We start from the raw sequence: 24,740 nt of genomic DNA, 5'->3' as shown, positions 1-24,740 counted from the left end.
CTTAAAATAGTCTCATGGAAACCCGGTTCCAGCTTTGGAACACCACACAGCCCTGTGGCATTTTGACATTGGATGTCTCTGCATTGTTGAAGTAACTCAGCACGTTGGCATGCCTTTATCCCCTCAGGTCAGGTCAATGCTAAAGGAAGTTCATCGCCTCTGCTTCTTCAGTAACTGATGTCTGATGCATAAGCCAAATGCATTTCAGGCTTATAAGCAGTTCCCCTCAATCTACAGGCAAAAAAGCTTTCACCATCTCCCCCTCCCCGCAGAGTGCCCAGTGTCTCAGCATTAATGCATCTGATGGCACTGAGCCTTCGTGGCCAGAGCGAGGACAGTCGCCAAGCAGGGATTGAAATCACATTTTTATTTACATTATTACTTTTCCACAGCTTGGTTTCTTGCAGGCTTTTGATCTATTAGGCTACACTATTTAGTCTGGACTGAATCTTTGAGTTGCTTTACTTTTCCATCCAAGATTATCAAAGAATTTGATAAACCTGTACTAATTAACCAAAATATTCATCTGTAGTGTCGCTATATCAGCTCTAAAAAGTGGAGCATTGCTATATGTGCACCGTGGGGAAGACAATCTAAATCTTCTCAAGGGTAGTCTTTGTTGGTGATTCTTTTGTGAAGAGTAATCATTGTTATTTTAGGAAAGGCCCAGAATTTATCCAGCTCTTACTAGAGCTGGAGGAGACTGGATTCCTTTCGTAGAATGCAACTGTGAAGGCCAAACCCTCCTGTCAAGTAAACTGTAAAGTAAAGTAAAATGAGTTTACTATAAAGTAAACTCATACTGTTGCTTACACGTGTCTGGTCACAGCATTAATAAATGCAGATTGTCTTGGAGAAGACACAAAGGTAGCCTTTATAATAGATACGAAAATAGGATTATAGGTAATTGCTCTTCTTCATTGTGAATATTAGGTTGTATTTAATGCCAAGCTTTTTTTTTTTTTTTTTTTGACAGCTTCTAGGGAGTAAATATTAAGGGTGTTATAATCATTCTCAAAGTGCAAGCTGCCACTTCTCATTCATGGCATTTCTTCTCCATCCATTAATGAAAGAAATGGAGACAGGATGATTCAAAGCAGAACCAGAGGGATTTGTTAGGACAGAAATTCTGATTCATTCATAATTTTCGCATATTGCCAGACAATCGGCAAGTAACATTCTACTGGATTTTTCTTTTGATGAATACAATGGGCAGTTTTCTAGCACAATAGCTTAGTTTTGGAAGAGCAGCCCTAAATACACTACTAACTGAAATATCTTCCAATTTCTGTTGTACTTTCTTCTTTGACTCATTGGTTATTGAGGAGTGTGTTAATTTCCACATATTTTTTAATTCCCCAAAGTCCTCCTGTTATTCCTTTATATTTTCATTCCATTAGATGAGAAAACATAGTTTGTGTGGTTCAGTCATTTAAAATTTATTGAGACTTACTTTATGGCCTAATATATGATGTCTCATGGAGAATTTTCTATTTACATTGAGAAGAAATGTATAGTCTGTGGTTAATGGTTTGAGGGTTCTATAGATGTCCATTAAGTCCATTTGGTTTGTAATGTTGTTCAACTCTTCTGTTTGTTATTGGTCTCCTGAGTAGTTTTTCTATTCTTAATTGAAAGCAGGGTATCAAAGTCTTCAACTATTATTGTTGAATTGTCTATTTCTTCTTCAGTTTTGATAGTTTTTACTTCATATAATTTGGCTTCCATGGTTAAGTGCCTAAATGTTTGTAACTGTCTTCTTGATGGATTTATCCTTTTATCATTGCGAAATGTCCTTCTTTGTCTCTCGTGACAATTTTGTATTAAAGTCCATTTTGTCTGATATTAGGATATCCACTCCAGTTCTCTTTTGTTTAAATTTTTTCCATCTTTCACATTCAAACTATCTGTGTCTTTGAATCGAGAGTATCTCTCTTATAAGACAGCACCTAATTACATTATAATTTTTGTCCATTCCACCAATCTCTGCCTTTTAATTGGTACTCTCAGAGTCCTGAAGAGAGCTCCTCCAGCTGGGGAAGATCAGGGGAGACCTTGTGTAAAAGTAGGATTTTAGTGGGGGGTTGAAGAGTGAGGACAACTCTGTGGAAAAGATCAGATTTTAAATGCTGTTTAGACATTTTTACTTTAATTTCTTAAAAAGTAAACTTTGAAGGATGGAGGGGGGAGGGTTTGGGGAAACAGGGGTCTAACCTTGCTTTCTAAAATGGAGTTTTTATGTAATAACCAACGTATTATTCTACTATAAATATATATGTTAAACTAAACAGAAGTAGTGGTACCTTTTTGAATTAGCTTCCCCAAATCAGCCTTAGATTTAAACAATTTAGATGAACATAAGTGCGATGAGCTGAAATGTGTCCTCTTCCCCCACAAATTCGTATGCTTAAATCCTAACAACCAGGGCTTCAGGATGTGACTGTATTTGGAGATAGGGCCATTAAAGAGGTAATTAACGTAAAATGAGTTCATATGTATGGGCGCTGATCCAATATGGCTGCTGTCCTTATCGCAAGAGATTAGCACACGTGTGCACAGGGGACACACCATGCGAGGACACAGAGATGGAGGCCGTCTTCAAGCTGATGAGAGAAGCCTCAGAAGAAACTAAACCTGGTGACTCCTAATCTTGGGCTTGATCTTGGACTTCTGGCCTCCAAAACTGTGAGAAAATAAATGTCTGTTGTCTAAGCCACCCTGACTGGGGTATATTGTTATAGCAGCCCAAGCAAACTCATACAAAGGTTTTACAGATGTATAACCATTTGCTTATTCCAAATCAATGTTTTTGTAATTAACAGGAAACTCAGGACTATCTTCCAAGCAGTTTGAGTAAGTAATAGTAATATATTCAGCAACAACGACAACAACAACAACAAAAACCCCCATAATCATATTCCAACAAACAGATGCTAGGATTTCTGTCTGATTAAACTAGTTTGACTTCCCACTCCATTGTTCAGGCACACACAGACACACTCAGAGATCAGCCTGGACTTCCCAGATGATGTACTCACTGTGAACGTCAAGATTATTTTCATGATCAGATGTCATCTTTTGTAACAGTCCCTGGTCCAACTTGCGAAGCAATGTGTTCATTGAACACATTTCAGCAGAAGAAGGATTTATTGAAGGATATGAGGAAACTCACAGAACCTGGGGGGGAAGGCTAGAGGAAGGAGCTGGAAACCCACCTTCCAGAAGCAATACCCAAACCCTGCAGACAGAATGGCCTGCCAGGAAGTCACTGACTCTGCCACTGCCAAGCACTAAGTGTCTGAGATTCACTTTTACTGCACCAGCTTCTTCCACCTATTTTGAAGCCATTTCTGCAACAGGATCTTTTGGAAGGAAGTCTCTCCCAAGTGTCCCTGATTGGTGGGCACTTGGGTCACATGCTGTATTCTAGCTGCAAAAAGGCTAAGTCACTTCAGTTCTAACTTCTATACTGGGAAACATAGGTATTTCAGTTAGTAATGGGAGGTCATTTCAAAGTTGATGGGCCGGTAAGAATATGACAAATGTCTGGTATAGGCCTGGAGTTCTCCCTTACTACTACTATATTGTGCTCTAACATCTAAGCCTCTAAAATAACAGAATTCATGTTCGACAAATATAAATGTAGTGATCAACAAGGCTGACAAGTCAAGTATTTTCCATCAGATTCTCACCAAAACTTTACGTAACACATGTTCAGTATTCTCAGAACATTTGATAGTGTTTGCTAATAAATGAATAAATTTTATCATGTATTCTTTTTACTTAATGAGAACACCAAAAACTCGTAGAACCCAAATTGATGGATTGTACTTATGGCTCTTCATTTTCACACCCCCTAATGGTGTCTACCTTCTCATTCAAGAACATAGTTTATCTGTTATTGTGGCAACCTTGTTTCCCAAAAAGAGCAATGAGACACATGATTCTGACAAATAATCTTGGTAATTGTTTTGGGGCACAAGAAGTAAGCTGATAGATGATGCTCAAATATTAAAATGGCCATTTTGATGGTTGGTGAGGACAAGAGAATATTTCAAATCAGGAGTGTTCCAGAAAGTATGATATGGTCATAGTATGTACCCACACTACAATGGGTATAGCATTTGTTTCTAGGAGAAGTTGTACAGGCATTAAAATTAATTCATGCATTCAATTTTCTATTATAACAAACATTTCTTGAGCACCTCCTTTATGATTACACAACAAAAAGTAAATAACTTGGGTGTCTGGGTGGCTCAATGGATTAAGCCTTTGACTCTTGATTTCGGCTCAGGTCGTGATCTCTCAGTTTGTGAGATTGAGCCCTGCATTGGGCTCTGCACTGACAGATTCTCTCCCTCCCTCTCTCTGACTCTGTCTGTCTGTCTGTCTCTCTCTCTCTCAACCTCTCTCAAAATAAATACACTTTAAAAAAGTAAATATAACTCTTCCTTCCTTAAGCACAGAGTAACTACAAAGAAGTCATATGTTAATATCTTGTCCCCAGTACAATGCAGATCTCTGCTGAGAATTTTTTTGAAGTCTGCTACATTTGCTCTCCTGGCTGAAGATTTAATTTCACTTCGCAGTCAGTAAAACATCAGTATGCACATAGAGCCCACGAGATAGAAGATTTCACATAAATACAAAGGGAAGTAACATGACCACATTTGCTTGTGTACTGAACGGACTTATGAGACTCTCTTAGCTCAGTTCTTTCCCCATTCTCTCTTAAGCATCTAATCATTTACATGGAATTTCAAAAGAAAACAACATATACTCTAAAATCTCCTATGAAATCTTTAAGACCCTCTCCAAAGTCCCTCCCGATGGAAGAAAGGCATCACTTTATTTGATGGTACAGTATTTGTTTACTTTTCTCTGTCTCCTGTCCTGCACTGTGTGTTCTTTTCTCTCCTTGGCGCCTAGGACCTGGAAGATGAGCAATCATCTCCAAATGAACGCACAGCTAGTGGAATAAATGAAGACACCCCTTAGTAACTCGCAGAACATGAAGAGCAGTTTTGTAGTAGGCCTACAAGTTTAGGAGTTGGGCAGCCTTGGGTTGGAAACTGCTTCTGCTACTTGTTGGTTTCAGGAATTTGAGCAACTCGCATAAACTTTCCTGGCCTCGGTAGTTTTATCTGTAAGATGGGAATGATTAATAGAACACACCTCACAAGCTTGCTGTGAGGATGAAGCGGGACCATATGCGTAAAAGATACAGCACACTCTGCAACACAGTGCCAAACCCATGGCTGATCCTTAGTAAGTGGTGGAAAGAGTCGTCGTTGATTGGGATTCCAATGGTGATGATGTGCTCTATTGCAGCAGGCACCCTTGTGTTCAGGGACATTGAACTTTCTGGATAGAACAAATTTTATATTGCTCTTGGCTGCTACTTGCTTTGCCTCATACTCTTTCATGATATGGAATCTACAACTCTGCCTGTCCCAAATCTGAGTGCATCTTTGGCCTTTGAGGAGGTAGCACTTTTTCTTGAGGCGGTAGCTCAGATTTTTCTTTCTCTGCCTCTCACTGCCCTGGAAGGGTATTTAATAAGAAAATGCCCCCAGCTTAATTTGAAAGCCCAGCTTCCCAATTCATCATGAAACATAGAAATCTGATAAGCTGGCTTCATTAAATTAAGGGCCCAACATCACTGCACTGCAAAGTTTGGGGAAGCACAGGAAGTGTGTGCCAGTTGGGTGGGCAGCGAGGAATGGCAGAATATGCCCCCCCCACCCCAAAGACAAACACGTGCTGTCTTAGAAGAGCCAGGATTATTTTTTCTGATTGGATGCTCATTCTGAAATTGGACCAAGTGGAAAAACACAAAGCCCTTCAGATTTGTCCAATTTTGTAACATTAAATTGGGATGGAGTGTGTGATGGGGGTGGGGGTAGTTTCATAATATAGTAAGTGGAACCTTTTAGCTTCAGTAAGTGAGTCTGACTCAGGAATGTAGGCGATTGTATCTCAAAAAAAATCAATATTAAGATGCACAATTGCTCCCCTGGTATCGAAAGAATTAGTTGATCTACATGCTAAATGACAAGCCTCTTGATAACAGGGATTATGCGACCTGCCTTTCCAGCCAGAGCTGCTGGGGACTGTCCCTTAGGTCCCTAAGGCAGAGATAACCTAATTACAACAACAAAGACCAGGTCCATTTGAGGAGAAGGCAACCGTGGGGGTGGGTGGGGGGTCGGAAGGTGATGGTGGGTGTGCGGACCAGACCGTGTTGGGTCTTGTGTTAGCAGGGAGGGGCTCATCTAGGACAAAAGCATCTAGGTGGGGAGTTGCTGGGGAGTGAGGCCCAGAGGGGAGGGGATGACTGCAGAAAGGGTGGACAGAGGTCACCTCTAAAACATGACTTAATCTCCACTTTGGCTCCACAAACACTGCCACGCTGGCTCCCAGACTCCGGCCAGACTTGACAGAATGAGCGAGCAAGGCTCCAGACATTCAGACACTCAGAGACCCTCCAGCCAGTCACAGGAGAGGGAGAAGGGCCTGGGAAACACACGTGGGCCTCTGTGACCCAGGTCTTCTCCCTCCTCTGTGAATCTCCCACCACCCTAGAAGGATAGGTTCCAGGGACCGGGCCCTGATGGCATTTCCACCTGACCATGGCAAGAAAGGGGCCATGTGCTGCACTTTTCAGGGAACTAAATCTCTTTCATTTCAAGGACTGTCCTCTTTTCTGATTTTACGTCCTCCTCATGTCTTTGGTGCTAAATATTCCCTTTTTAGAAGTGAGATGATGGTGATGGTGGCTAGGAAAGGTTTTTGTGCTTTGACTTTTATTTGTTTTCAATGCTCTTACCTGGTATGATAAGAAGTTTCCATTGATTCCAAAAATGTCTCTGAAATTATCAGACTCTGGAACACAAAAATCTGTAAGACTATGTTGTTAAACAGACTTCTCAGCAAATGTTCGTTAAAGTTTTACCCTCGTACTTTTTTTGTTTTTAATCTTTTGGAGAAAAAGTGACACAGATAATCTTTGTTCCTAGTTTCTATATCTTCCATATCTTACTGCTCCCAAGGTTAAAAGGTGCTTTCAGTACCTTGGGTACCCTGGAATTCTAAGGCAATGAGGCATTCATTAGGTCAGTAGTTGCCCCATCTTTAAAAGCAGAAGGACCTTTTAATGTAATCCAGTCACTCAGAACTTGGGCGTGTACCACAGTGTAGACTAAAGCACGGGAGCTCTGACTTTGGGGCAAGGTGGGATCAGAGTCCTGACTTCTTGGCCTTTTCCTCAAATGCCCTGCCCCCACCACCTCCAGGGAGCCTGGGTCCCTCGTGTGTCCCTGGGCTGTGGGTGGTGGGTGTGTGCAGACAAGTCCTCCATCAGGCTCCTCAGTTCTGGCCCAGTGTGAGAGGCCTTCCTTTGTTCTCCCCGGCTGTTCATGATGTGGACAGGCTGAACCGGCCCATCACTCAAAACTAAGATTTTGAGGGACACCTGGGTGGGTCAGGCAATTCAGTGTCCGACTCTTGATTTCGGCCCAGGTCATGATCCCAGGGTCGTGGGATCGAACCCACACTGGGCTCCATGGTGAGCATGGAGCCTGCTTAAGTTTCTCTCTCTGAGGTGCCTGTGTGGCTCAGGTGGTTACACATACGACTTCAGCTCAGGTCATAATCTCATGGTTCATGAGTTCGAGTATCTCACTGGACTCTATTGACAGTGCAGAGCCTACCTGGGATTCTCTCTCCCTGCCCCTCCCCCGCTCACTTGCACATGCTCGCTCACTCTCAAAATAAATAAATAAACTTAAAAAATTCTCTCTCTCCCTCTCGGATAATCCCTCTCCCTCATTTGCTCTCTCTCTCTAAAATAAGCTAAGATTTTTGAACCCTAAAAAGCTTAGTTTACATGAGAAACCTACCCAAGCCCAGGGCAGTGGAGATGCTGGGTGATTTACCATGGTTTGTTTGAAGGGAGCTTCCTACTTATTTCGAGGAGCATAGGTCATGTCCAGGAAAACAGCTTAAAGGTTCTGTTGACATTTTCACTCAAAATGGAAAATGAAGGAATGTTGGTGGGCAGTGGAGAGGAAGGGACTTCAGTTATCTACCAACCAGTTCTAGTGGGAAACATGAATGTTTTAACCTGAAAAGAAATTAGAAAAATACATGAGAAGGCCTTAATAGATAGTAAAAGATCCTGAATTTTTATTTTTCCTGTCCCAAACCTCTCACACAAATTCCTGAGTTTCTTAGAGATGGCCACTATATAAATGATCCATCAAGTTAGTATTATTTTTATGCAAAATAATATGGTGATAATTGTCGTGTTTTCTTTTTTTGTTAAGAAAAATGTGTGGGTTTTGCTAAGGGGAAGAAATTATCAACATTTTTGGATAAAGACCTAAAGCAAAAATGTTTTAGGGATGTTATCTATATCTGACTTCCTTGCTAAGTTCTGAGGACTAAATCCTAGAATAAATGACAGTTAACATCTGCTTAGCTCGAGTAAAGACTGTACTTGGAAGGCTTAATAATCTCTCCCCTTGACTTATTAAAATGCCAAGAATTTATATCAAACTAATTTGCTTAGGCGTGCACTGGGTTTGAGTTTTAGAAAATGTTGCTTTTGTTTGAATGTCACTATGATTGAGTTTAGAAGGAGGTCATGGTTGAATGAATGAGAAGGAAAGAAGAAACGGAGAGGAGGTCCCCAAATCCTGCTTTTTGTCTCACTGTCATAAGATACACACGTACATTTGAAAATTAAAACTATACATGCTATTCACATTGATTCTAATGTCAATGATTGAAAACTTACTGCATCCCCCCCTATTCTTGGGGATACCTAGTTGGGGAGAAAAGACTGGCACAAAGGAACTAACCCAGAGCAAGACTGTAATTAAACGCTAAGTTGGGTGGTCTGTCACAATGCGGATGATTTCTGTGTGGGCTGTGGTAGTCGGGAAGTCTCTGCAGAGAAATGGGTGTTGTGATTTGATTCGATGAATGGAGAGAATCATGAGCAGGAGAACACAAAAGAGAAAAAAAAAAAAACAGACACAGGGAAGACATAGATGTGGTTCAGTGGGAAGGTGGAGCCAGATTCTGACCCCAGGAGAGGACCTTGTTTGGGAGATGGGAGAAATGAGGTTAGATGAGTAAAATGAGACCAGATTACGGTGGTCTTCATGTCCAAGTCAGTGGCTATTGGTACTTCTCCACTCCTTTGTCCAAGAAGGACATCACTGACCATTCCATGTCCTTCTCCATACAGCTCTCCAGGCAGTCACTGACAACTGATCAGCTTTGCTCTGCAAGACGAAATCTATTTTCTATTCTCATCCCAGGCCTGTATCTTTCAACTTGACATAGGAAGTGGGGAGATAATGGGTGAAGAATAGATGAATGAAGAAGACATGCGTCCCCAAACTTCCTGGTTACCACTGTTTTCACCTTTCTTACCCCAATTATGTTTTCAGCTGGAGCTAGGCATGATGGGGAACTATAAATCTAGTTCAGGGGCACCTGGGTGGCTCAGTCAGTTGAGTGTGTGACTCTTAATTTCAGCTCAGGTCACGACCTCAAGGTTTGTGGGATTGAGCCCTGTGGTGGGCTCTGTGCTGACATCATGGAGCCTGCTTGGGATTCTCTCTTTCCCTCTCTCTCTGCCCCTCCCCTGATTGTTCTCTCTCTCTCTCTCTCTCTCTCTCTCTCTCTCTCTACCTCCCTCTCCCTCTCTCTCTCTCTCTCCCCTTTCCTTCCTCCCTCCCTCCCTCTCAAAATAAATAAAGAAACACTAAAAAATTAAGAGATCCAGTTCAGCCACTAACTTCCCTTGTCTGTGCCTCATTTTCCTCATCTGGAAAATGAAAGGATTTGAATGGATAATGGGATAAGATCTGTTCTGACATTGAGTTTTTAGAATCCCACAGATGCCAACAGAAAGTCAGCCTACTGAGCCTTGTGTGGGGCACCTCTGGGGAGCAGCTGGAGGGCAGTGCAAACCAGGCAAGCCGCGGAGGGGAAGAGGAAGCTGAGGTTCTGGCTAACCCACACACTAAATTAATAGCTTCTGGATAACTGAGAGTTGCTATCATTAGACACTGTTTGTATTAGATGATCCATATGGTACAGAAGGTGGCTTAGGCGCCTTGAGGTCTCTCAGTAGGAAGCTGATGAAAAACCACATCTGGAAAGAGATTTCTCTAAGGATCAAGACTAGTGGAAAAAATTTTGTATATCGTTGTTTGCTTCCCTCTTGAGCACCATGGCTGATCCCCAGCTTCATGTGGCCAGTTTGGCAGACGTCCCTACCCAAAGGGACTTCTCAACAAAGAAACCTTTTTCGTTAATGATGTCCCCTGCTTCCCTGTTTTCCAGCTTCTTTGGCCTCGGAGGGATGCATTTGGTAGACAGGAGACGTGGCAGGACGTGGTCACAGCTCCATGCAAGAGGGCAGGAAAATGTTCATGCTTGGAACTGCACACTCTGCACACTCCGTATCCATGGGGCAGGCTTGGGGTTATTACCCCATTTGCTATCTCAGTATCGAGATCAGTTGTTGGGAGCCAGCTTGCCAGTGGCCTGGGTTAAACTTCAAGAATGCAGATAAGGCTGAGAGGCTCGGAGCCATGGTATTTGGATGTCTAGCTAGGCATTTTGCAGGCCTGGCTTGGCTTAATTTATTAATTTGTTAGTATTCAGGCAGGACCATGGCAAGGTTCTGTGCTTACCTCTTGAAATGTGCCTTTTTCTCAAGCTCCCTACATGTGCATTCAGGGGCTAAGTATGTGAGGCCCTCCTTGTCTGAGGAATTCAACATGACAGGAATGATGTCTGTCTTTCAGTTGGGCGGTTTTTTTAAAAAAACCCTTTGACTAATGCTTAATAAAATAAACATCCTTTGTCTACTTTCACTTTTATTTTTTTTAAGTTTATTTATTTATTTTGAGAGAGAGAGAGAGAGCGAGAGGGAGAGAGACAGAGCATGTGTGAGCAGAGGAGGGGCAGAGAAAGTGGTAGAGAGAAAATTCTAAACAGGCTCTGTGCTGACAGCGACTCAGGGCCTGATCCCACAAACCTCGAGGTCATCACTTGAGCCAAGATCAAGAGTCGAAAGCTCAACTGATTGAGCTACCCAGGCACCCCTACTTTCACTTTTAAAATTCATCTTGGCTAGAGGTAGTAACAATAACGGGGGAAACCATTCCTTACTGACATTGCTTTTTAAGTCTAGGATGCCCAGGGGTCTCTGACCAGAAAGGAAGAGTGTGATTTAAAAGGAGCTGACCTTGGGGTGCCTGGGTGGCTTAGTCAGTTAAGCATCTGATGTCAGCTCAGGTCATGATCTCGCAGTTCGTGAGTTCGAGCCCCATATCAGGCTCTGCAATGACAGTGCAGAGCCTGCTTGGGATTTTCTCTCTCTCTCTCTCTTTCCCCCCACTCATGCCTTCTCTCTCTCTCTCTCAGAATGAATGAATGAACGAATGAGCTAAACTTGTTTGTCTCCCTCTCTTGAGTTGGGTTTTTTTTTACATCCATTCCATCCATTAATCAATTCCTTTCCTTCTGTCCACCTGTCTGTCTATCCATCCATCCATTTATGTATCTATCCATCCATTTACTCATTCAGTTGTTTAACAAACATTGCCTGTGCTCAGCACTGAGTTTGCCGTGGTGAATGAGACAGACCCAACTTCGGCCTCCATCTCCACTAGCACAGGGCCCGTGTCTTGTTGGGGGAGGTTCTGTATTGGTGGGCACTCCTGAAGGTGCTGGGCTGCAGGCATAGCTGGTTCTCAGTGTGCGTGCACACTGCTTGCTGCACAGTCTCTGATCTTTCAAAAACCAAGGAAAGTTTTCTTGTGGCCATGGGGGTTTTGACTCTATCTTCAGGATTTGTGTATTGAAGTTGGGAAAGAGAAGAATGAACACAGTCGGAGTCTTGTTGGCCCTGCTGTCTTCCAGTGTGGTGGAGAGAGGCTTCGGTTTGGAGCTGTCCAGCTGGGCACTCACTCTGACCTGCCCAAGCCCAAGTTTCTCCTTCTCTCCTTCAACTGCGGATGATAATATTTATTCTATCATGTTGTCATTGTGAGGATTGCCTGAGATAAAGTGCACTGGGTGCTTGGCAGAGGGCCTGCCATATTATAAGTATTATAAGTTCCTCCTTATTTCCTCCCCCGAAACAGGAGCTTTTACTCTTATTTAACCTCTTATGTAAGCTCTCAGGAGCTTTTCTCTTCATTGCTACTGAGACAGAGCTCTTTTGCTTCTGTAAGGGTTGCTAGTGGCTGTCGGTCACTAAGAATTGGACCTTCTGCATTTTACATTTCTGAGCAAATCTTGGGTTCCTTACCAGGCTTTCACGTAATAACAGGCAATCAAGGCAGGGTTTTAAGCAAATTACTTTAAGTAATGATTATCTTTCACACAAGAACTTACAGACAGGACCCAGTTATTCTGTAATGCACATTCGCATTCTCTGTCCGTGTGTGTGGGGGTGTGTGGGGGGTGTATTTCTGGGTATAAATATGATTCGGTTCCCCTTAAAATTTTACCTAAAATAGCATTGAATTATATCTGAATAGTTGAAAGTAGTATGAGTTCTGAGTACAAGAAGGGGGAAAGACAAGGGAGGAATAGAAGAGTTTTCTCTCCTTGTAGACCCATGAACGACACAGCTCTGTAAGACAACAGGGAGGGCTTCCTGGAAGCAGAGGAGAGCCAGTGGCCTGTGTCTGCTATGCAGAACAGAAGCAGGTGTGGCCTGCCTCCAGACGAGTGGTTTATGCTGCCCCAGGGCCTGGTTTTCGTCTCTGCCGTGGGATAGCATCTCCTCTGGGAGGCAGACATGCCACCCCACAGGGCATGTCGGCATTTGGGACCCCTTCCCCACCTGCACAAATTTGAGGGACAATATGAGATGGTCTTTATTTTGTGAGAAGCCCAAGGTCCCCAGAGGTAGACCAGCTGAAATGTGAGCCTGTGTGTGGCTCCCCATGGGCCCCAAACTGGGCAGTGCCCTGAGCCAACCTTCTTCTGTCACCTCAGCAGTGGCCTCCTTGACCTGCTTCTGTTTTTTCCCTTTTCCCTTGTTTCCTCCAAGTCCTCAAAACCCCTCTGGGTCCTTCCCACAGTGTGACTATATTAGTTTCCCATGGCTACCGTAGCAGATTACCCCCAAGTCAGTGGATTAAAACAGCACACATATTCTAGTTCACAGTTTCCATGGGTCAAGAGGCTGGCATGGCTATGCTTGCTTCGGCAGCACATGTACTAAAATTGGAACGATACACAGAAGATTAGCATGGTCCCTGTGCAAGGGTGACACGTAAATTTGTGAAGGAAGCTGGGCATGGCCGAATTGGGCTTTCTGCTTGGGGTCTCACAACCCTGCAATCAGGACACTGACTGGGCTATATTTTCATCTGAATGCTTGACTAGGAAAGAATCCACTTCTAAGTTCATTCAAGTTGTTGGGGCAGAATTCATTTCGTTGCAGCCGTAGAACTGAGGGACCTGGGTTCTTGCTGGCTGTCAGAGGGAGGGCATTCTCAACTCCTAGACAAGGATGCCTGCGATCCCTCCACATGGCCACTTACTCCATTGGGCCAGCAAGGAGAATCTCCAGCCATAGACTCCATTAGCAAGACGGTCTTTTATAAAATAACATAGTCATAGGAGTGATATCCATCACCTCTGCCATATTCTACTGGTTAGAAGGAAGTCACAGGTCCTGCCCCCGCTCAAAGGGAAGGGATTATACAGGTATGAACACTGCGGGTTGGAGGTCGTGGAAGCCACCTTAAAGTCTGCCACCACTATGGACTCCCTTTTTTCATTTTTCAGGAAATATTTTAATGGCAGAGAACAGCTGTAAGCTCTCAGCCACTGCATCAAACCTAGCCCCTTCTAGATGGACTCCTCACCTATTCCTGGCCTCTCTTCTGCAAGACCTGGTCCTCAGGCTCACGGTCATCCACAGACCATCTCAGCCGCCATCTTCCTTCCAGTCACCTGCACCCAAGACCTCTGATGCAGCCTTCAAGTGTCTCCCTTTCTCCCTCAGTCTCACAGTTACTTCCAAGTCCTGTCACTATCAATTCCTAATTGTCTCTCCAATAAATCTGCTCTCTTTTCTCTTCATTGCTACTGAGACCAGCTTAGTCTAACTGTTCCTTATCTTCCATTAGAACTAGTACAGTAACCCCCAGCCAACTTCTCCTCCTCACTGTCACCCCCTCAAACGTTTTCTCATATCCCTACCACCATCTCCCTTCCACACTCTTCCTTCTAGCAAATCCAGAACATGAATTGTTTTCCTTCTGCACCAGGCTTTGCTCACCTTGCTCTGTTTCTCCACAGTACTCTTCCCCCACCCAATCCCTACCATTTTACCCGTGCAGAAAATCACTCATCCATCAAAATCTAGCCAGGATCCTGGCAAGCTTTTCCTGACTACAGACAAAATAATTTATTCCCTTAATTCCGTCTTTTGATTTAGTTCTGCTTATTTTTTTGCGTTTTTCTTTTTCTTTTGTTTTATATTCACATAACTAAATGCACTGTGCCTTGCACTTTTGGGGTGTTGACTGCTCTCTGCACCAATGCTTGAGGAAAGGAAGTGTCACTTCTTTATCTTTATCTTCAAGGCATCAAACACAGCAATCCAATGGAGTTATCAATAAGTATTGTTGAACTGAATTAGTATTTCCAAAATTATTTGGCTAGCTTGGGAAATTTGTTAAATCCTGCATAATATAGTGACTTTTAAATTTCTTTCTTTAAGTTTATGTATTTATTTTGAGAGAGACAGAGACAGCACAAGTGGGGGAGGGGGAGAGAGAGAGGGAGAGAGAATCCCCAGCAGGGTTCCGGCTGCCAGTGCAGAACCCAACTCGGGGCTTGGATCACAAAACCGCAAGATCATGACCTGAGCCAAAACCAAGAGTCAGACGCTTAACTGACTGAATCACCCAGGCACCCCCATAATAAAGTGACTTTTAAATTTGGTTTTAGACTTTTAACCTACAACATTTTATTTATTTGTTTGTTTTGGCTTGTTTATTTATTTTTGAGAAAGATAGAGAGAAAGGGGCAGGGGGACAGAGAGAGAGAGAGAGAGTGAGAGACAGAGAATCCCAAGCAGACTCCACACCATTAGTGCTGAGCCCAGTGCAGGGTTTGAATTCACAAACTGTGAGATCAGGACCTGAGCTGAAACCAAGAGTCGGGCACTTAACCAACTGAGCCACCCAGGTGCCCCTAACCTACAGCATTTGAGAATTCAGCTATCTGTTTGATACAATGCTTTTTCTACCTCGTCTCACCTAATGTTTCCTCAGCTGGTTTTCAATGATCAATTATTATTTTTAATTATTATTCTACTATGCTATTGATCCAATATGTTAGATAATTATTATGTTCTATATTATTATTTATTATTTTCAATTATTAATAGATCCCCTCAGTAGAGCTAAACAGGAATGAAGAAACCAGCTGTGTGTTTTTGGATCAGGAGATTTTACTGCTTTTCTTTCCAAGCGTTATCTTGATCTTGTGACCACAGAGAGCTGCCACAATTAAAAAAAAAAAAAACACTTTTCTGGGCACCTGGGTGGCTCAGTTGATTAAGCATATGACTCTTGATTTAGCTCAGGCCATGATCTCTAGGTTGTGGGATTGAGACCCACATTCGGCTCTGTGCTGACAATGTGGAACCTGCTTGGGATTCTGTCCCTCCTTCTCTTTCTGCCCCTCCCTTTCTGTCTTTCTCTCTCTCTCTCTCTCAAAATAAGTAAACATTAAAACAACAAAAACAAAAAACCCCACACTTTTCAAACAAGCATTCTGTGCAAAAAGCAAGCATTCAGACATCTCCAAGTCTTGACATTTTTTCTTCCTTCTGTAGACAAGTGGGTCCCAGCAGAAGGAAGAATGTCTTCACCTCACTGGCTCTCCAATGATGCCATCAACACTTGCTTCTTTAAGTTGCGTTACAGCGTGGCCTAGAAACACTGTCTCCCTGGGAACTGCCAGCTCCGAGGTAAGGACTGGGTGCTCTGGAGGGCATAGAGGGCACTCCCCGTCTCTGTGCATGGCAGCCTGGCTCAGTGTGGGTTCTGGAGCCCAACTCCTCACTTCAAATCCTAGCTCCACTATTTACAACTCACGTGCCTATGAGCAGTTATTCAGCCCCTCCGTGCCTCCGTTTCCTCATCTGTAAGATTGGGCTAATACTAACCATCTTCATATGGTTAGTGAGAGTGTAATAAAATGATGCACATAAAACGCTTAGAACAGGATCCTATGCATCCCAACATTATAAGCATTCAACAAACGTTTACTGCTATCATTACCCCAGAACTTAATTTCTACTTTTCTGGAAGTACATCAAATTAGGTTTTTCTATTTTCTGGAATTGGCTCGCCTCAGTTTCAAGATGTGAATTTTTATAAAGGGCATCAAGATGAAAAGACACAATCAGTTGCTCTACTATGACTTTTTCTAGAGGAAAAAAGTTGTTAGTTCTTTATTTTTCTGTGTCTTTAGTCTGCATCATTTTTCATATCTAACAGAATGGAAAGTATCTCTTGCTTCTGATATTTCTTTAAAAAAAAATCACTCTCCCAGAATTCTAAATGCTTTTCTGAATTAAAAGGTCCTTTCTACCTTCTTATGCTGGATTATTTCTTGATTTAGATTAGCATCTTCGAGCATAGACTGAGTCCTTCCATTTGCTGTGGAGGCTTGATGTTTGTTTTACCTTTTTCTTCTCCGGCCGGCATTAGGGGAGGTCTTAATTGGTTGGTTTGGCTTTCTCCTTCGATAAGGTCCCGTGTAGGGACATCTGTGGGAAGAGGTCAGGGTTGTGGATGTGTGTTCGCGTCTGGGCTGAGGTGTGGGGGTGAAGACACTCTGACAGTGTGCTGTGTGGCAGGAGGAGGAATGGAGGAAGATGAAAGGAAACATTGGGAAAGAGTCCCTTAGAGATAGAGCCATGGAGCTGCACTGACAGGTGCATGATTGAGTGTGTCAGGCCATTTCTGACACTCTCTGCTCACCTCCCGTTCCCGGGAGGAAGTAGCTGGGGGAAGGGACTTAATGCTCATGGAGCACCTGATCCACCAGCCTTGTGCCCGGTGCCAGGTAGGGCACAAGCGTGGACTCTATCTCCTTTCCAACCCTGAGAAGTTCACGGTATTATCTCTATTTCTCAGATGAGGAAGTTGTGACTTTTCAAAAGCTGCACTACTACGGAGGTCCGGAAATGGGTTCAAACACAGGTCTCTCGGACAGCAGAGCCTATCCTCCTATGTGCTGTACCCCTTGTAGCCGAAATAAAAGGTTTAAAGATCGTGTACCATTTGATGCAGGAGATAGTCAAGTGTGGGAACATGCATCCATGGTGATCCTCTTTCCGGAAGTCTTGGGCCTGTCACTCTCCCGGCCCACCAAGATAATTTCCTAAGTACTTGGTAGTTGTTAAAGGAGTTTAAAAAGATCTGTTAGACAACTTTTCCAGGGAAATGTCGATCAGCTAAAATGATTCAAGATAAGGGTGAGCAGATGTCAAAATAGACCACCAAGGAGCCGAGAAGCCTGAGGAAATCTGGAAGGATGCTGAGGTATGAGAAGGGGAAGGGAGACAGATTCAGATTTAGGAAGCCACAGGCAATACCAACACCTGTCAGAGAAGTTTAATCGTTTTTGCTTTTGATCCATTCACTTAGAGTCCGAGACTCTCAAGATGCTGGCTGGAGAGCAACTGCTCTGCCAAAAAGGGAGAGAGAACATTCTTCTTCGGTAGGTTGTTTTTTTTTTTTTTAATCCTTCGCCTTCAAATAGGGAGAAACGGGGAGACAGGCTAACTTCACCCCTTGTGGCGTGCGCCTCTTGATCCAGAAGCGTGGGCCTATGTGATGACACGGAAGAGAGTGTGTGGAAACATCCTCCTGCACGAGCCACACATGGATCACACGGCAGCTTCTGGGGCCAAAGGAGCTTCAAGCACCCCTCAGTTGTCAGCAGAGAACAGAAAGTCTTGAAGCCCAGGACTTCCAGGCACATGTCTCACTCTTATATTTTAAAAAGCCTATTACATTGGTTTTAACAACTCGCTAAGTTTAGATGATTTCTATTTTATGTGGCAGCTTTGAAGCATGCATATATTTCTGTTTACAGTGGGGTCTATTTATAGAACGACCAAAATGGCCAATGACACCGTGTGTCCATCACGACCAAGAAGCTAAAAGCTTATGGAAGTGTTGATATTTCTGCTCTCAAACTCACGATTGAGTTACTTAGCTGCTTTATTCAGGGCTCTTAGCAAAATGAAAGGGTGTTAAAAAGAATCCATCAATGAGTCCCAGGACAAAGTTTTATCAGCAGACACAATTTTGAAGTACTAACTATCCACAAATCAGATGACGATCATAAGTTAAACTTCGATGGCCTTGTTAAAGGATGTGTCAACAGAGACACAATCTATGCTATAATCAACTTCAGTCAACTAACAAACATGAATGACAACTTTCAGTCCTTCATTTAACATGTATTTATTGCAATACTTAAAAATATTGAAAAATGTAAAAGCCCTCGTAATAACCTTCTCCCAAGTTACATAAGCACTGGGACCCAGCATAAATTGTTGCTTTGAATTTTAAATAGATTTTCGATGTAGTTTATTGGACAACTGGGATACTTTCATGGCCCGTGTTTTGTCACCCTATTACCGGCACCTAACACGTATTGGGTATTCAATAAATGTGTTAAATTAAATTGAGCCTTTTTCAATTTAAGCAGTATTCATTGTGTGTTTAAATTTATGTGTGCAGGTCTGCAAATACAGCCAGGAATTAATCACTTCTAAACTTTGTGTCAATGTCTTAAAAAGCTGCATTTAATTTCCAATTAAGAGTATGGGAGAGGGGAAGTAATTTGACTAATGAGACAGAGAATCACAGCTTTTCTTTGGTTGACCAATGGATTGTGACTTTGATTGAAGTGTCTCCGCTGAATCAATCTGTGACCTGCACAGAGTGGAGTTTACCATCCTGGAGGACTGGATGGTGTGGAAAGAGCTAATAGAAAGAACACAGAATATCTGACCTCAGACACATTTTTAAAATATGATGGTGTTGATAGTCCCTTCTGTTTAAGTTCTGGCTCTGTATCTCCTCTTTATACTTAAAAACAATTTTTTTTTGAGGACGGAAATGGCCAAGTGATGATGACTCTTCATCAGAAACTCAGATTTTGCTGGCATTACACACATAGATTGCATTGTGAGCACTTTCATCTGATTCCAAATAACAGACATTAAGAGGCTTCCTGTCAAGTTTCCAGAGAGAGGTTAGAGATGGTAGGAAGCTCCTCTGTTTTAATTTGATTGATTGGTGACCTACATTCGAAATGGCACACTTCTAAAAACATAGGCAATTACCCCTTCTCCAGTTAGATATTACCAAGAAAACAGCGATGTTAGAAAGATACGAATAGTTATAAATTAATTCACCATATTAACTGAGCTGTTACTATGTTCAGCCCATCTCTGAGCATTAGATCTTCACAACTGTCCTCTGAGGCAGGCATTGTTCTGGTTGTCTGTTGCTGTAAAACAAGTCAGCCCAAACTCAGCGCCTTAAAAGAAGCCCCTGCCCCTCATTTTCTTGTAGTGCTTTACAAGGCCACTTCAAGTGAGTTTTTATCGACCCACAACTGCAAAAATCCTGGGTGCGGATCTGAACACACCATGGAGCGGAAGGAGCTAAAACAAACCATTACAGTCACGGTGTTCAAAACTAGCGGGGAGATAAAGGGCTGTGAAGACGAAGGAAGTAGTTGGGGAGAAGGGGTCTGGGAAGGCTCCCCCAAGAATGCAGCACTAAATGAGGAAAGAGTGATGTTTGGCTCTCTAGGGGGAATGGGGCTCCAAACGGAGAAAGACAACGCACAAAGGGGCGAGGGAGTAAGAAACAGAGATTTGGGACTTACACTCTCAGAGGTGGTGAAGGCAGAGTGGGTTGTCAGAGTGGACGGGATTTGAGGCGTGGGGGCACCATTGACCTCAGTGTCCGTGCCTTTAAAGTGGCAATAATACTTGCCTTTTTATGTTTGTTTTGAAATTTGGATGAGAGAGAATGTCTTTGAAACCCCTGGCATTTAATAAATACAGAAAAAGAGATAGTTTTGTTATCCTGTATGAGGGACAGAAGATGAATACAGCGAAAATTATGGGGTCAAATAGAGGAAGTGGACTTACTCGTCTAAGCTCGGATCTCCTATTTGCAGATCTTGTTCCGTTAGTAATTCCTGAAAGTAATAATGGGAATCCACTATAGAAGTCCACTATGGGGGTCCAAGTGGAAATCATGCATTTGCTCATGATATTCATGCAGGCTCATTCAGTCGTTTCAAGTGGGAAGTTTCCTGCCTTTGAAAGGGTACAGTTTACGGGGCACCTGGGTGGCTCCAACTTCGGCTCAGGTCATGATCTCATGGTTAGTGAGTTCCAGCCCCTCGTGGGGCTCTGTGCTGACAGTTCAGAGCCTGGACCTGCTTCGGATTCTGGGTCTCCCTCTCTCTCCCTGCCCCTCCCCCACTTGTGCGCTCTCTCTCTCTCTCTCTCTCTCTCAAAAATAATGAACATTAAAAAAAAAGTTTAAAAAAAATAAAAGGGGAGGTCTAGGAAACACTGCTGGGGACAACATGAGAGGTATCACGCATGATTTGCATTATGGGAAGATCCCTTTTGCTTCTCTGCTCCTTCATTGAACAGCGGGGCTGCTGTACCTGTAGAATTGTGGTGGGGAGGGGAAGGCAGGGCCACCAGGGACGTGGACTCTGGTGACTGTCAGATCCTCAGATGAAGGGGAAAGGATGCGCTGGAATTTGGTGGTTGGTTCAGACCTGTCTTTTCTGAGTTAGGAACAGACACTAGGAAAAGACATAATGTATCATTTTCTTTTTAAATAGTCTGTTTCATTAGGTTAAATCTGTATGAGTTTTTCTTGATTCTGTAGAAACATCCTGAAATGAACACCTGTCTCTCTTGCTTGTTGGTGTTGAGGGGCATTTTCTACCCTCTCCGGTGTCTGTGGGTGTTTTCCTGGGAATGCTGCAGAGACTGTGTCCGACTGTGCTAACCAGCTGCCACTTTCACTCCCCGGGCTTTCCCTCGCCCCACTTCACCCCTTCACTGGGAGCGATTTCCAGAGTAGATGTGCCATGGAATCGACCCCAGAGGACAACCGCACAGCTCAGAGCTCAAGCCAACATTGGCATCTTCGGCTCCCGCTTGTAACCCTATCCACTCTTCCCTCAGCACGCCTTGCTTTGCTCCAAGGAAGGAAGAACCTGCGGGCTGCAGCCATTCCCAGGCGACCCTGCTCTGTGCATGGCCCTCGAGACATCCAGATGCTCTTGGCCTGCTTGTGTGAGGAGTAATCATGGACAGGAGGGGAGCGTGGGCCGTGATGGATAGGATTGGTGGCTAAGTAAGGGTCAATGGGGTTTTCCATTCCAAACCTATCTTTGTTTTCCCTGAGACTAAAAAGATAACCGCCTTTCGGGTAGACACTAACATATTTACTATCCAATTCATGTTCTCTCAACTTCATGCATTAGAAAAAGACATTTCTTCTTCTTTCTCTTCCTTGCTTCCTCCCCACCCCCATCATATTCCTTCTCCCTCCCCCACCTCATTCTCTCCTGTTTTGTTATACAATTTCTCTCCTCTTAAAGGAAAAAGATAACTTTGGTGGAAGGCTGAAGAACGTGCCCCCTCCCTGTGCGTTTCCGCCCCAGACTCCCGGCTCCTTGACCTGGCTGCCATTCATCCGGGCACCATTTGCAGCTGAGAGAAAACAGCAGAGTAATCCTCAGGTCCTTAACTTGATCCACCTGTATCAATGGCCCCACTTGTGAAGAGGCCTGACGAGATCAGGGCCCCCACTTGGCTCCAAGTCTGCACCGAGCTCCAAGGGACTGCTCCCTGGGACTGAAGGGGGCTGGAGAGTGGAAGCAAATCCCCGTCATATTCTGCCTCCTTTTGAAAACAGGCGAGTGAAACCAGGTAGTTTTGGTTCCACGTTACGCACCTTTGGCAATGGTCCCTGTTGCTTTCACACAGAATCGATGCTTTCCTCACTCAGGAAAAGGCCCTGGCGTTTTAAGCTCTGTGTAGATTTTGTTCTGATGTGGACTCTACTCTCACGTGTACGTCGCTGCTCTGCTATAAAACGAGTGGGGTTTGAGAGGGTAAACAATGCTGTTAGACCCCTCAGTTCACTTCCAGAGGCGCAGCTCAGAGCCAGCGGCCTCCTCCTCCCTGCTTGGTTCTCTAGTTTGTAAAAGTAGCCCTGTCACTTGCTAGCATGTGATCGCTAGCAAGGCATTTAACCGCTCTGGGCCTCAGCTGGAGTCCCCAGGTCCAGCACCCGATACTGTGGAACCAGAGCACTTGTGACCAGCTCAGCCCAAGGGAGAGTCAGGGTGGCCAGGAAACCTAGCTGGGCTGCGTCCTCTGCACAAGGGCACCTGGCCTGAGGGCTATCTGGGGGGAGGCAGAGATGCGTCCAACAGAGCACCCTAAGTACAGTGCAGAGGAGAGCTATGAAAGAGAAATGGCCAACTTCCAGACGATATGGAATTTTTGTCTTTCATTTTTCAAGTTCATAGCTAGTTCTTTTTGGCAGAAGGTGAGGCCAGATGGCAAAGGCAAATCATGGACCTTAAAGAAGGCCAGGATGGTGTAGAGAAAATTGAGCGGAGTTTAATGAGGACACAAAGTAGTGGTTCTCAAAGAGGTAGACTATGAGCAAACTATCCTTTCTCGTGTCTTTTGGAAGGACTTTGAAGGCAATGTCAAAATCCCGGTGAAATAGGAAAAACATCTATTCCATGACAGTGTGGACATAATGAGGGACATGTCCTTGTATAAAAAGATCCGGGCAAGCATTTGGGTCACAGCCTGTTTGAATGCTACAGTCAGTTCTGCCGTGGCACTTGTTTTGAAAGCACAAATTTCTTCCGATGCAATTGAAATACCGGGGAACAATTTGAGCATAGCATTTTGTCCACGAGAAACACTAGGCAAAGCAGAAAACTGCCTCCAGTTGAAATGAGCTGTGCAGGAACACACGATCACACACATGTACAACTCTCAAACCTACTATGCTATGCACGTGACGAAACACACATCCACGTCCCATAATACCACTTTCTGCCCACCTCTAGATAATCCTTCCATCACTTCGCACTACCTGCATACGCTGCAACCCTTCAAAGAAAAGCATCGTATTTATTATGGTGTTTCTGTAGCACGGACCCCGTGGCAAGCTCAGCCATGCTCAATGCTGGCTCTGGAGCAGTGACAAATAAGGCAGGACCCTGCAGGGAAGCTCACAAAGTAGTGGACGTAGCTCCCAGTTTAAGAATCAAAGAACGCTGTGGGGCACCTGGGTGGCTCCGTCGGTTGAGCAACCGAGTTTGGCTCAGGTCTTAATCTCCCGGTTTGTGGGTTTGAGGCCCACGTCGGGCTCTGTGCTGACAGCTTGGAGCCTGGAGCCTGCCTTGGACTCTGTGTCTGCCTCTCTTTCTGCCCCTCTCCCGCTCATGCTCTGTCTCTCTCTCTCTCTCTCTCTAAAAAATGAATAAACATTTAAAAAAAAATTAAAAATAAAAAAAATCAAAGAACACTGAAACTACACGTTTAAAATACCTCTTATCTGAAAACTCAGCCAGCAAGATTTTACCTTGCATTCGTGATGATTAGTAGCAAGTTCTGGATTTGTGACATTTTTTGCTGGGCGCCAGGCCAGGCAGCATGTGAGGCATGCCATATCGCTTATTTCTGATCTTCACAACAACCCCTGCAAGACAGACATCACCAGTCCCATTTACAGGTGAGTAGACTGAGGCTCGCAGGGACAAAGTGACAGAACAAGCCCAGGGCCACACGGCAACAGCGCTGTGGGGCTGGGAGTCAGATTCCTCTCACCGCCTCCGGTGCCCATATGTCTGCCCCTTGGGGTGCAGTGAGAAGAGGTGCGCTGGGCCAGTTGCCTCTTGTCTTCACTGGTCTGCTACCAGCCTAGGAACACACCTTCCTCACCGTAGAGCTGCTCCCCGCGTGTGAGGCACCAGAGTGGTTCCCTTGGGCCCCCTTCCTCTTCTCCCTAACGTCAGAACACTTCACAAGCCCTCCAGGCTACCCCACCTCGGCTTCGTCATCTGTAAAACAGACAACGCTGGCCTACCTGCAAGAGGAAAGTATTGTAAGGTTCCAGGGAGAATGTGGTGTTGCTTGTACATTGCGAACTATTCTCCATGTGCAAGAAAACAGACAAAACCAGCTTCCTGAGTATAGCTCCATAAACCAGCACTAACACGGACGCAAATGGCGAAGGGCCCAGTTTTCTCCTTACACACACGTATACGCACCGAACTGAATGCCTCCTTTTTGAGTTGAGCTGTTTTCCTCTCAGAGTCATCCTTGATGCTGCTTTCAGTCTGATCTTGCCCATGTGAATGCTGGGGAGACAAAGACACATATAAAATGAGTGCCAAGAAGAGAAATAAAGCAGGGTAAGGAGGTGGAGGGTAAAGGAGGTGCTGGTTCACACAGGTGGCCCAGGAAGGAAGACCTTTCTGAACAGGTGCTGCCTGGGCCGAGACCTGCACGAAGCAGAGGGACCACCATGTACCGTGTTGTTTTCTGGGGGAAAGTGTCAGGCAGAGGGAAGAGCAAATTC

At 44.2% G+C, this 24,740-nt stretch overlaps 1 non-coding gene across 1 annotated transcript; it reads left to right on the top strand.

Annotated features, from left to right (window-relative positions):
- Positions 1 to 13,236: 13,236 nt before the first annotated feature.
- On the top strand, positions 13,237 to 13,343 carry LOC122214643. Its single transcript, XR_006200023.1, has one exon. It is a non-coding gene; the product is annotated as a U6 spliceosomal RNA (small nuclear RNA).
- The last annotated feature ends 11,397 nt before the right edge of the window (positions 13,344 to 24,740 follow it).

Source organism: Panthera leo, chromosome A2, assembly GCF_018350215.1.
Source record: "Panthera leo isolate Ple1 chromosome A2, P.leo_Ple1_pat1.1, whole genome shotgun sequence".
NCBI classification, from domain to species: domain Eukaryota; kingdom Metazoa; phylum Chordata; class Mammalia; order Carnivora; family Felidae; genus Panthera; species Panthera leo.
Note: the sequence above shows the minus strand (reverse complement) of the source record. Positions and strands in the feature narration are given on the sequence as shown.